General features: G+C 48.2%; 1 pseudogene; it reads left to right on the top strand.

The window, feature by feature from the left end:
* The first annotated feature begins 1,406 nt into the window (after positions 1-1,406).
* Positions 1,407-10,420, top strand: part of LOC127629285 (RAF proto-oncogene serine/threonine-protein kinase-like) — a 31,629-nt pseudogene continuing 22,615 nt past the window's right edge.

Raw genomic sequence — 10,420 nt, 5'->3', positions numbered from 1 at the left:
AAGTGTCAAGCCACTCCTGAACCAGAGACAACGTCAGAACCGTCTTACTTGGGTTAAAGGAGAAGAACTGGACCGTTGCTCAGTGGAGAGGCCAGTGTGAAGTTTCCACAGTCAGTGATGATTTGGGGTGCCATGTCATCTGCTGGTGTTGGTCCACTGTTTTCTCTCAAGTCGAGAGTCAATTCAGCCGTCTACCAGGATATTTTAGAGCAATTCATGCTTCCATCTGCTGACAAGCTTTTTGGAGATGCTGATTTCCTTTTCCAGCAGGACTTGGCACCTGCCCACAGAGCCAGAACTACAAGTAACTGGTTTTCTAACAATGAAATTACTGTGCCCAACAATACAGACAAGCTGATGGCCGCTATCAAAGCATCCTGTGCTTCCAGAACACCACAGCAGTGCCACAGACAGATTGCCTCCATGTCACGCCACATTGATGCAATAATTTGTGCAAAAAGAGCCCTGACCAAGCATTGAGTGCATAAATTAACATACTTTTCAGAAGGTTGACATTTCTGTATTATAAATTCTTTAATCTAATATTTTGAGATACTGGATTTTTTATTTCCATGAGCTGTAATCATCAACATTAAAACAAAAAAAAAAAAACATTTTATGTGTAATGAATCTAGAATATATGAAAGTTCCACTTTTTTAACTTTTCCATGATATTCAAATTTTTTAGATGCACCTGTACCTCTCAAGTGTTTAGTCCATGTCTTCTGAAATGATACAATTAGTTTTGGGTGAGAATTCAACCCAAATATGTCATTATTCTCTATAAATCCTCCACTGTAGTTCATGAGAGAAGCTTGTTTACGGTTGTTTGCACTTGACACATGTGCAGAGCACTGTACATTCCAAATGTGAAAGGAGTTATTCATGTATAAAGATTTATAGGGAATGATGACTTAAATTGGGAGTCAGATAGAATAAGAATGAGTAAATGATGAGAGAATGATCATTATTGGTAAAATTGGCCCTTTTACTCTCTTGAAGAAAATATCTCTTTGAGCTTCCCTACTACATCAAGTCAACAGTTCTTGATGTACTTACCACCAATATTTTCCATGCCACTGAAAATGAAACAAGAATGTGCTCTCAGTTTCAGTGTAGTTTTTAGTTCGTTCAAGACTCTCCTTTGAACTCAAAAGTTCACCTCTGTATTCAAGAACAAAGTCTCCTCTGCAGAAAGATTCAGTGGTGAAAACGGCATTAAAAAGTGGGAGGCACATATACAAACTGTTGTAATTCCTACACCGTTCACCTGATTTGGATGTAAATAACCTCAAATTAAAGCTGAAAGTCTGCAGTTAAAGCACATCTTGTTCGTTTCATTTCAAATCCATTGTGGCGGTGTATAGAGCCAAAAAGATTATAATTGTGTTGATGTCCCAATATTTATGGACCTGACTGTATGCCAGTAGCTCCTGTTAAATGCTTTCCGCTGCCAACGTTGTGGCTACAAGTTCCATGAACACTGCAGCACAAAAGTGCCCACTATGTGTGTCGACTGGAGCAACATCCGAGAGCATCTGTAAGTGACTTTACATCAGAATTCTTGTCAAATTGATTCAACAATATCAAGCGAAACAAGTGAGCAGGTGTATTCTAGCATGTCTGACACCTGACATCTGTTCAGTAGATGGTTTCCGATTTCTGGTGAAAGTGGACCTCCAGCCCTCCCTCCAGTGCCGTCACAGAGAATTAGGGAATCTTTGAGCAGAATTCCCAGCAGGTATTTTTTTTTATTATCATTATTTCAGTTATTTCATAGAGCAAGTCAAGTCATATTTATTTGTAAAGCGCTTTTCACAACAATCGGTGTGACACACACACACACACACACACACACAAACACACTTAGTGTAACCTGGACACACACACACAAGATGAGTCACAATGTAAGTCAAAAACTGCTTTTATTTTTAACAATAAAAGCAGGCAAAAGTACAAACGGGCAAATCCAGTGAAGAGTTGTCGAGGGAAGCGTAGGGTCAAAAGCCGGGGAATCAAAGAGAGCAAAGGGGGCAAATCCGGGAGAGTAGTCGAGGGGAGCGAGGGTCAAAGCCGGGGTAAACAGGATCGAGAGGCGGGTAAACTAACAAAGGGAGTAGACAGGGGTACTAGGGGAACGAGGAGCTGGCAAGCTAAGGAGGTAATCAAGAGGAGTTCAAGAGGGGATCAAAACTAGACGAGACTAGCGGGGGCAAAGACACGGAAACTAAATACAATAACCAACACCGTGAAGCGGATGTGCTGTGGTATTTATAGGGGAAGGTGCAGGTGTAAACAATGAAAGGTGATGAGACGAGTGCAGGTGAAACGAATAAAGGGGTGATTGAGACGAGTGCAGGTGGTCATAATGTTCTGGCCATTGGGAGCGGGCGTGTGAGCCCGAGGAGGGAGACCTGCTACGAGCATGAGAGCTCGTAGGAGCAAAACGAGCGTGGAAGCTCGAGGGAGCAAAACGAGCGTGCGAGCTCGAGGGGGCGGAACGAGCATGGAAGCTCGAGGGGGCGGAGCGAGGGAGCGGGGTTTGTGACAGTACTCCCCCCTCTAAAACGGACGGCTCCTGACGGCCACGCTCGGTTGCGAGGAAGTGGTGCTGGACGACCCCAACAAACAAAAAACCCTGAACAGACAACCCACAAAACACACAAACAAAACTGAGGGCAGTCCAAGGGGCACAGAGGGAAATAAGACAGTCCATGGGGTCAATGGGCAGTTTCAAGGCAAGGTCAGGGGAAACATAGCGGACAGGCGGGTGGTCAGAGATCTAGGGGGCAGCCATAGGGCAGAGGCTGGGTCAGGGGGTCTGGAAGGCGACTGGAGGACAGGGACTGGGTCCGGGGGTCTGGAAGGTGACCACCAGACAGGAACAGGGTCAGGAGGCCAGGGAAGAGGGCACAGGACAGGGAGAGTGTCAGGGGGCCACCGGACAGGGTCAGGGGGCCAGGGAAGAGCCATGAAAGGCGGTGCCGTCAGAGGCGGCACTGTAGGCGGCTCTGGAGGTGGGGTTCTGGAAGGCTCTGGAGCTGGAGCCGAAGGAGGCTTTAGGGGCGAAGGCCTGAAAGGCTCTGGAGGTGGAGCCAATGACGGTGGCGCCGTGGGAGGCTCTAGAGGTGGAGGCCTGGAAGGCTCTGGAGGTGGAGCCGTGAGAGGCTCGGGGAAAAAGGGGAAAAAGGTCATGGAAGACTCGAGAGGCTCTAGAGGTGGGGCCCTGGAAGGCTCGAGAGGCTCGAGGGGGGGAGCCATGAAAGACTCAAGAGACGGAGCCCCGAGAGGCTCGGGAGGAGGAGGAGCCCTGGAAGACTCGAGAGACGAAGCCCTGAGAGGCTTGGAAGGGGGTGGAGCCCTGAAAGACTCGAGAGGAGAAGCCCTGAGAGGCTTGAGGGGAGGAGGAGCCCTGAGAGGCTCGAGAGGGGAAGCCCTGAGAGGCTTGAGAGGGGGAGGAGCCCTGAGAGACTCGAGAGGGGGAGCCGTGAGAGGCTTGAGGGGTGGAGCCATGAAAGACTCGAGGGACGGAGCCCTGAGAGGCTCGAGGGGAGGAGGAACCCTGAGAGACTCGAGAGGCGAAGCCGTGAGAGGCTTGAGGGGTGGAGCTATGAAAGACTCGAGGGACGGAGCCCTGAGAGGCTCGAGGGGAGGAGGAGCCCTGAAAGACTCGAGAGGCGAAGCCGTGAGAGGCTTGATGGGTGGAGCCCTGAAGGACTCGAGAGAAGCCCTGAGAGGCTTGGGAGGGGGAGCCCTGAAATACTCGAGAGGAGAAGCCCTGAGAGGCTCGAGAGGAGGAGCCCTGGGAGGCTTGGGAGGAGGAGCCTTGAAAGACTCGGGAGGAGAAGCCCTGAGAGGCTTGAGAGGCGGAGCTCTGGGAGGCTCGAGAGGAGGAGCCTTAGGAGGCTCGAGAGGAAGAGCCCTGGGAGGCTTGAGAGGAGCCCTGGGAGGCTTGGGAGGAGGGGCCTTGGGAGACTCGAGAGGTGGAGACCGCAAGGGCTCTGAGGGGCGAGCAGAGGCTGGCAGAGCCGTGGAAGACTCTGAGAGCGGAGCAGAGGCTGGCAGAGCCGTGGAAGACTCTGGGGGTGGAGCAGAACCCGGCAGAGCCGTGGGAGACTCTGGGGGCGGAGCAGAACCCGGCAGAGCCGTGGAAGACTCTGGGGGCGGAGCAGAACCCGGCAGAGCCGTGGAAGACCCTGGGGGTGGAGTAGAACCCGGCAGAGCCGTGGAAGACCCTGGGGGTGGAGCAGAACCCGGCAGAGCCGTGGAAGACCCTGGTGGTGGAGCAGAACCCGGCAGAGCCGTGGAAGACTCTGGGGGCGGAGCAGAACCCGGCAGAGCCGTGGAAGACTCTGGGGGTGGAGCAGAACCCGGCAGAGCCGTGGGAGACTCTGGGGGCGGAGCAGAACCCGGCAGAGCCGTGGAAGACTCTGGGGGTGGAGCAGAACCCGGCAGAGCCGTGGGAGACTCTGGGGGCGGAGCAGAACCCGGCAGAGCCGTGGAAGACTCTGGGGGCGGAGCAGAACCCGGCAGAGCCGTGGAAGACCCTGGGGGTGGAGTAGAACCCGGCAGAGCCGTGGAAGACCCTGGGGGCGGAGCAGAACCCGGCAGAGCCGTGGAAGACCCTGGTGGTGGAGCAGAACCCGGCAGAGCCGTGGAAGACTCTGGGGGCGGAGCAGAACCCGGCAGAGCCGTGGAAGACTCTGAGGGCGGAGCAGAGGTCGGTAGAGCTGTGGAAGACTCTGAGGGAACCTCTGCGGTCTTGAGCACAAGATGAGACTGGGGAGAAGGGGCCCTCTTCCTTCTCTTGCGTCCTCGGCCAACAGGGGACGTGGCCATGGGGACGGTCGAGGCTACAGGCGCTAGCTCGCCGACCGTGGCGGGCATGGGCGCGGGCTCGTTGGCCGTGGCGGGCATGGGCGCTGGCTCGTTGGCCGTGGCGGGCATGGGCGCTGGCTCGTTGGCCATGGCGGGCATGGGTGCTGACTCTCTGGCCGTGGCGGGCATGGGCGTTGACTCGCTGGCCGTGACAGGCTTCGAGACTGGGGCCGTGACAGGCTTCGAGACTGGGGCCGTGACAGGCTTCGAGACTGGGGCCGTGACAGGCCTCGGGACTGGGGCCGTGTCAGGCTTCGGGGCTAGGGCCGTGTCAGGCTTCGGGACTGGGGCCGTGACAGGCTTCGGGGCTAGGGCCATGTCAGGCTTCGGGACGAGGGCCGTGACAGGCTTCGGGACTGGGGCCGTGACAGGCTTCGGGACTGGGGCCATGACAGGCCTCGGGACCGTGACAGGCCTCCTTAATGTCGAGGGCGGAGTTATGAGTTACACAACCGCTGCCTCGCATAAAAACCCCTTGGTCAGCGTCCGAAGAGCCAAAAAACCTGGAGAGTTCACGGCGCTCAAATATGCATGGGAAGCATAAACGGGCTCAGGGGCAGACACAGGTGAAGCAGGGTGACAAAAATCAAAAATCGCACGTACCTGCTGGCCCTGGGCTGTGAGCGCGCGATCATGACTCCCACCGGTAGATCCTGGGGCAGAGTGCGCTGAAAACATCCGCTCTAGTGAGCTGCGCGAATTCTCCGTGTGATGCATTGTGACTGTCTTCGGTGAGGTTGGTTATTCTGTAACCCGGACACACACACACAAGATGAGACAGTCACAATGTAAGTCAAAAACTGCTTTTATTGTTAACAATAAAAGCAGGCAAAAGTACAAAAGGGCAAATCCAGTGAAGAGTTGTCGAGGGAAGCGTGAGGGTCAAAAGCCAGGGAATCAAAGAGAGTAAAGGGGCAAATCCGGGAGAGTAGTCGAGGGAGCGAGGGTCAAAGCCGGGTAAACAGGATCGAGAGCGGGTAAACTAACAAAGGGAGTAGACAGGGGTACTAGGGGAACGAGGAGCTGGCAAGCTAAGGGGGTAATCAAGAGGAGTTCAAGAGGGGATCAAAACTTGACGAGACTAGCGGGGGCAAAGACACGGGAAACTAAATACAATAACCAACACCCGTGAAACGGATGTGCTGTGGTATTTATAGGGGAAGGTGCAGGTGTAAACAATGAAAGGTGATGAGACGAGTGCAGATGAAACGAATAAAGGGGTGATTGAGACGAGTGCAGGTGGTCATAATGTTCTGGCCATTGGGAGCGGGCATGTGAGCCCGAGGAGGGAGACCTGCTACGAGCATGAGAGCTCGTAGGAGCAAAACGAGCGTGGAAGCTCAAGGAAGCAAAATCAGCGTGCGAGCTCGAGGGGGCGGAACGAGCGTGGAAGCTCGAGGGGGCGGAGCGAGGGAGCGGGGTTCGTGACACTTAGTCGCAACCAGCAAACAGAGGCTTGATGTAAACGCACCCCCGTAACTTGATAAATACAACAGCTTCTTTATTATCAGAAACACATTTTTATATCTGTGGAAAGCACCCTTGTGCTTCCCCTCTCACCCTCTTTCGTTATCACACACACTCTCTCACACATGGACACACACACACACATGCAAGCAACAAACAGAGACTTCATGTCAGTGCACCCCTGCGACTCAGTGGGGTTGTAAACAGTTGTTTAGCATGGAGAATATACTATGAGAAGTATACTTAAACTTAGACCGTGGTCATTTGAATCATTATTATTGCTGATGTGAGCTGCAGCAAAATAGAGGTAATCCCACACGCGATCTCTCTCTCTAAAATTATATTATAAAGGCTAAACAATGTAATTGTAAATAATTATGTGTCTAGCAGCCTGTCTCCACATTTGATGAGTTCTGCATTTTTTAATGACTAAAGAAACAGACTGCATGTTACTTCATATTTGTATTGGCAAATTGGTACAGTATAAATAACATAATATCAATAATTAAAATAGGGCTACAAATGAACTTTCAAAATTCACAAAACACTGCCAACAATAACCCGTCTGGGTAATTGTATTTTCTGTTTATTTAAAGTTGATGTTTTAGACACCTGTTGCAGAAGAAAAAATGAAAGTTGACTGTCCATGGCACATTTGTATACATTGTCTATTTTCCAAACATAATGTTTCTGTGGTCTGTTTTCACCTGGTACACCGACAGTTTTCCTATTTCTCTCTAAACGCTCATAGAAACGTTCTATAGCTCAGGAAATTCAGCGACAGTGAGTATATTTGTCCATGTTGTTTTTTATTTGTTTGGTTGTAAATAATTCCAGCTCTGATTGGTCAATGATAAGCAGCAGCCGTGGAGAAATAAAATATTTTTATCTTGTGTTGTGTGGGCTGCAAGCAGTCGGGCACAACAAAGCAGCAGGATTCTGGTGAACAAGCTTGGAAAGTGGTCCCACTTCGACTGCCGCATCTCACTAATTGGAAATGAATAGGGAAAGCACTGTAAGGTATGGCGGAGGATCAGTGGCCTCAGCAGATTCATGAATAAGAAAGAACCCACTGTTAAAACCCCTCTAATCACTGAAATAGCGCCAACTAGTCTCCACGAGCACAATAAATGTATTGACAAAGAGACAATGAACTATTGACAGGAAATCCTCGTGCCTGCTAACCCCCTTTCCCATATGACTCAGCCTCACACGCGTGCTTCACCATGTGAGAAAAGGGCACGTGAAAAGCTGGCAACAGAGAGTGTATGTGTGTCTTCCATTTAAACCTAGAATTGCTTATTCCTAATGAAATATGTTTTAATCCCGTATGTTTGTGTTCTGATGTTAGATCAAACTAGTAAGACTGTTTAGTTGTGTAGTAAAACTCGGAGGCCGTATATTTAATAGCCTCAGAGTGTATATCCCCTTTTAAGTGTACTAAATACACGTTTCTTGGTATCAAATTAAACATTACGACTTGTCCTAGCTGAATATAAATATAAGATTACCTTAGAATTGTGTTCTGCTATGTTTTACCATCTTTTGAGTTATTCAAACCAAAGTCCTGACCCCGAGTCATAAAGGATGCAAATGAGCCTTGACGGGACAAAGGAACCATCTCATGATTTAAAATAAAGGGGACTTTTACGACCTCTGAAGGAATGTTCAGAGTACAGACCCTCACTTAATTCTTACTGAGAAGGAGAAATTAACCCTTTTAATCCTATATATTCTATTCTATATATATATCCATGTGATAAATGTATTGACATGTATCTAATGCTCCATTTCATGATTTTCCTAAATGTTGTTTGGTCTATGTTTTCTTGCAAACTCTAATGGGTTAATGTTTCAGACTTTGCATACTATGGTTAACCGAAATCATATGTGTGGCATATTTGGTCTCTATAACTTGGTATTTTCAAGATCGAAATGACTGGGTACATGATATGTCGATAACAACAACATATTAGTATTACAAGAATATTTCCTAGTTTCTTCATTGGCTACCACCCCTTTATTGCTCAACAAAGAGCAATAAACCAAATTCCCGCCTGGAACTTCCACCCTTCTTATTGGTCGAGCCAATGAGAGGTGGGACACGTTTTCTAAGGTTATAAATTGCATCCACAACGGCCCTTCTCTCTCTCTTGCTTCTTTCCCTCTTGCTTCCTGTCCTCTTGCTTTCTGGTCCTCTGAGCCTTGTGCTCTCTTACTCTCTTGGTCCTTCCTGAGAAGTCCTAATTAAGATGATGCTGAACTAGAAGGCCCCAAGGACTCCCAAGCGTGCGCCAGGCTACAGCCTTGTCTTTCCATTCACCAAAGATCCTCTGACTCCCACTGGTTCTCTCTCATCAAGACAACATCATCAAAGATCAACTGGAGCCTCAACAAATTGCATCAGGACAGTTTAATTCAAATGGGACATGCAAGTATCAAACTTAGTCTCATTATTTGATACATTAAGTATCCTTACCCCTTTCTAAAAGGGCGTGTCAGAACTAATATGATGGTTTGCTCAGGCTGTTGATCTGCTGAATTTCAAACAATGCTATAACTTCTTGCCTTCCTGTATTCTGCTTCAGCCCTCTTTCCCTTGGTAAACTGTATGCATGTATGTATATGTATGTTAGAGTAGTTTAAATGTTTAGTCTAGTTAATAAAGACTTGTTCATGTCACATGTAAAGTTGTCTGTGTCTCAAGCTCATATCTAAAGTCACTAATCATAGATTTTGACTACTTGCTCTTAATACTTAGTAAGAAAGACATTTCCCATGCCCCGAAATGTACATTTCTATTAATTAATTAATCAATAACCAATATTGAGTGTTCACGGGATGAACTGAGTATTTGGTTGTAATGTTAATGTAGCTACATCAAGTTAACCCGATTAACTGATCCAAATATTCATAATCGATTATAACAAGTTATGATTGATTATTAATATTTCATAGAACTGATTCAGCTACAGCACGATGACTGCGTCCCGTGTAAAACCGCCTTTACTCCAAGAATGAGCTTTATTGCCAAGTATGCTTACAATACAAGGAATTTGTCTTGGTGACAGAAGCTTCCAGTGCACAAACAAAAAATAAGTCCATAACAGCAGCCCAATCCTCCATTATTAGCCATAAAGAGGCGTATTCGATTTAAGCTCAGGCTGTATCAAAACAATATGCTGAATCCATAGCGGAAGAAAGTAGTGTCACTTACAAAAGTGTTTTTAGGAACGAAAACCAGAAAACGTCTTGCGACAAAACCCTGAACAATGTCTTAAGGTGTGGTAACTGTGATATAAGTGGAATAATTGACTCCGGACAGTTGAATTATTGAAAAATGATGCACAGGAAATGAAGCCAATGAACGGGTGAATGTGAACTGATAGGTGCAAGTCAGAATGTGTAACTTGCTTTGTGAATATGCTGTTTCCTTAAAATAGGCCCTATAATTAAAGCCCCTTTTTTGGTTTAAAATATTATTAAGTTATTTTTCTTCAATATTTGAATATTTGGTTAAAGTTTGGTCTGTTACTGTTATGAGTGCAGATGAAGGCAGGCGAGGAGGTTGGATCTACGTGCGGGTTTTATTTGACAAGAGTGAAAACAAACAAGACTGGAACAAAGGAAATAACCACGATGGGTAAAACGAAACTAAAAACACGAAACACTGGAACTGGGAATACACGGCTGGAATGAACACGGAAGATAAGCATGGGGCGAACATCAGAACACGGGAAACATCAGCGACATCACAACAGTAGAGACAACGAGCGACAAGGTAATGGAGGAACAGGCAGGGTTTAAATACACAGACACATGAGGATACAAGCGAGAATCAGGTGCGCACAATGACAGAGTGGAACATGGTGGCGGTGACCACGGAAAACACGGGGCAGACAACCAGGGATCGTAACATAACCCCCCTCAAAGGATCGGATTCCAGGCGATCCTCACCACTAAAACATACACACAAAAAAAAATATATAAATCGTCCAAGGAATGGGGGGACTGGCAGACCACGGAGAACACACGGGAAACCAGACAGTCCAAGGGGGCACAGAGGGCAGGCGGG

Source organism: Xyrauchen texanus, chromosome 35 (assembly GCF_025860055.1).
Source record: "Xyrauchen texanus isolate HMW12.3.18 chromosome 35, RBS_HiC_50CHRs, whole genome shotgun sequence".
NCBI classification, from domain to species: Eukaryota; Metazoa; Chordata; class Actinopteri; order Cypriniformes; family Catostomidae; genus Xyrauchen; species Xyrauchen texanus.
The sequence above is the reverse complement of the archived record's forward strand: the minus strand, read 5'-3'. Positions and strand labels throughout refer to the sequence as shown.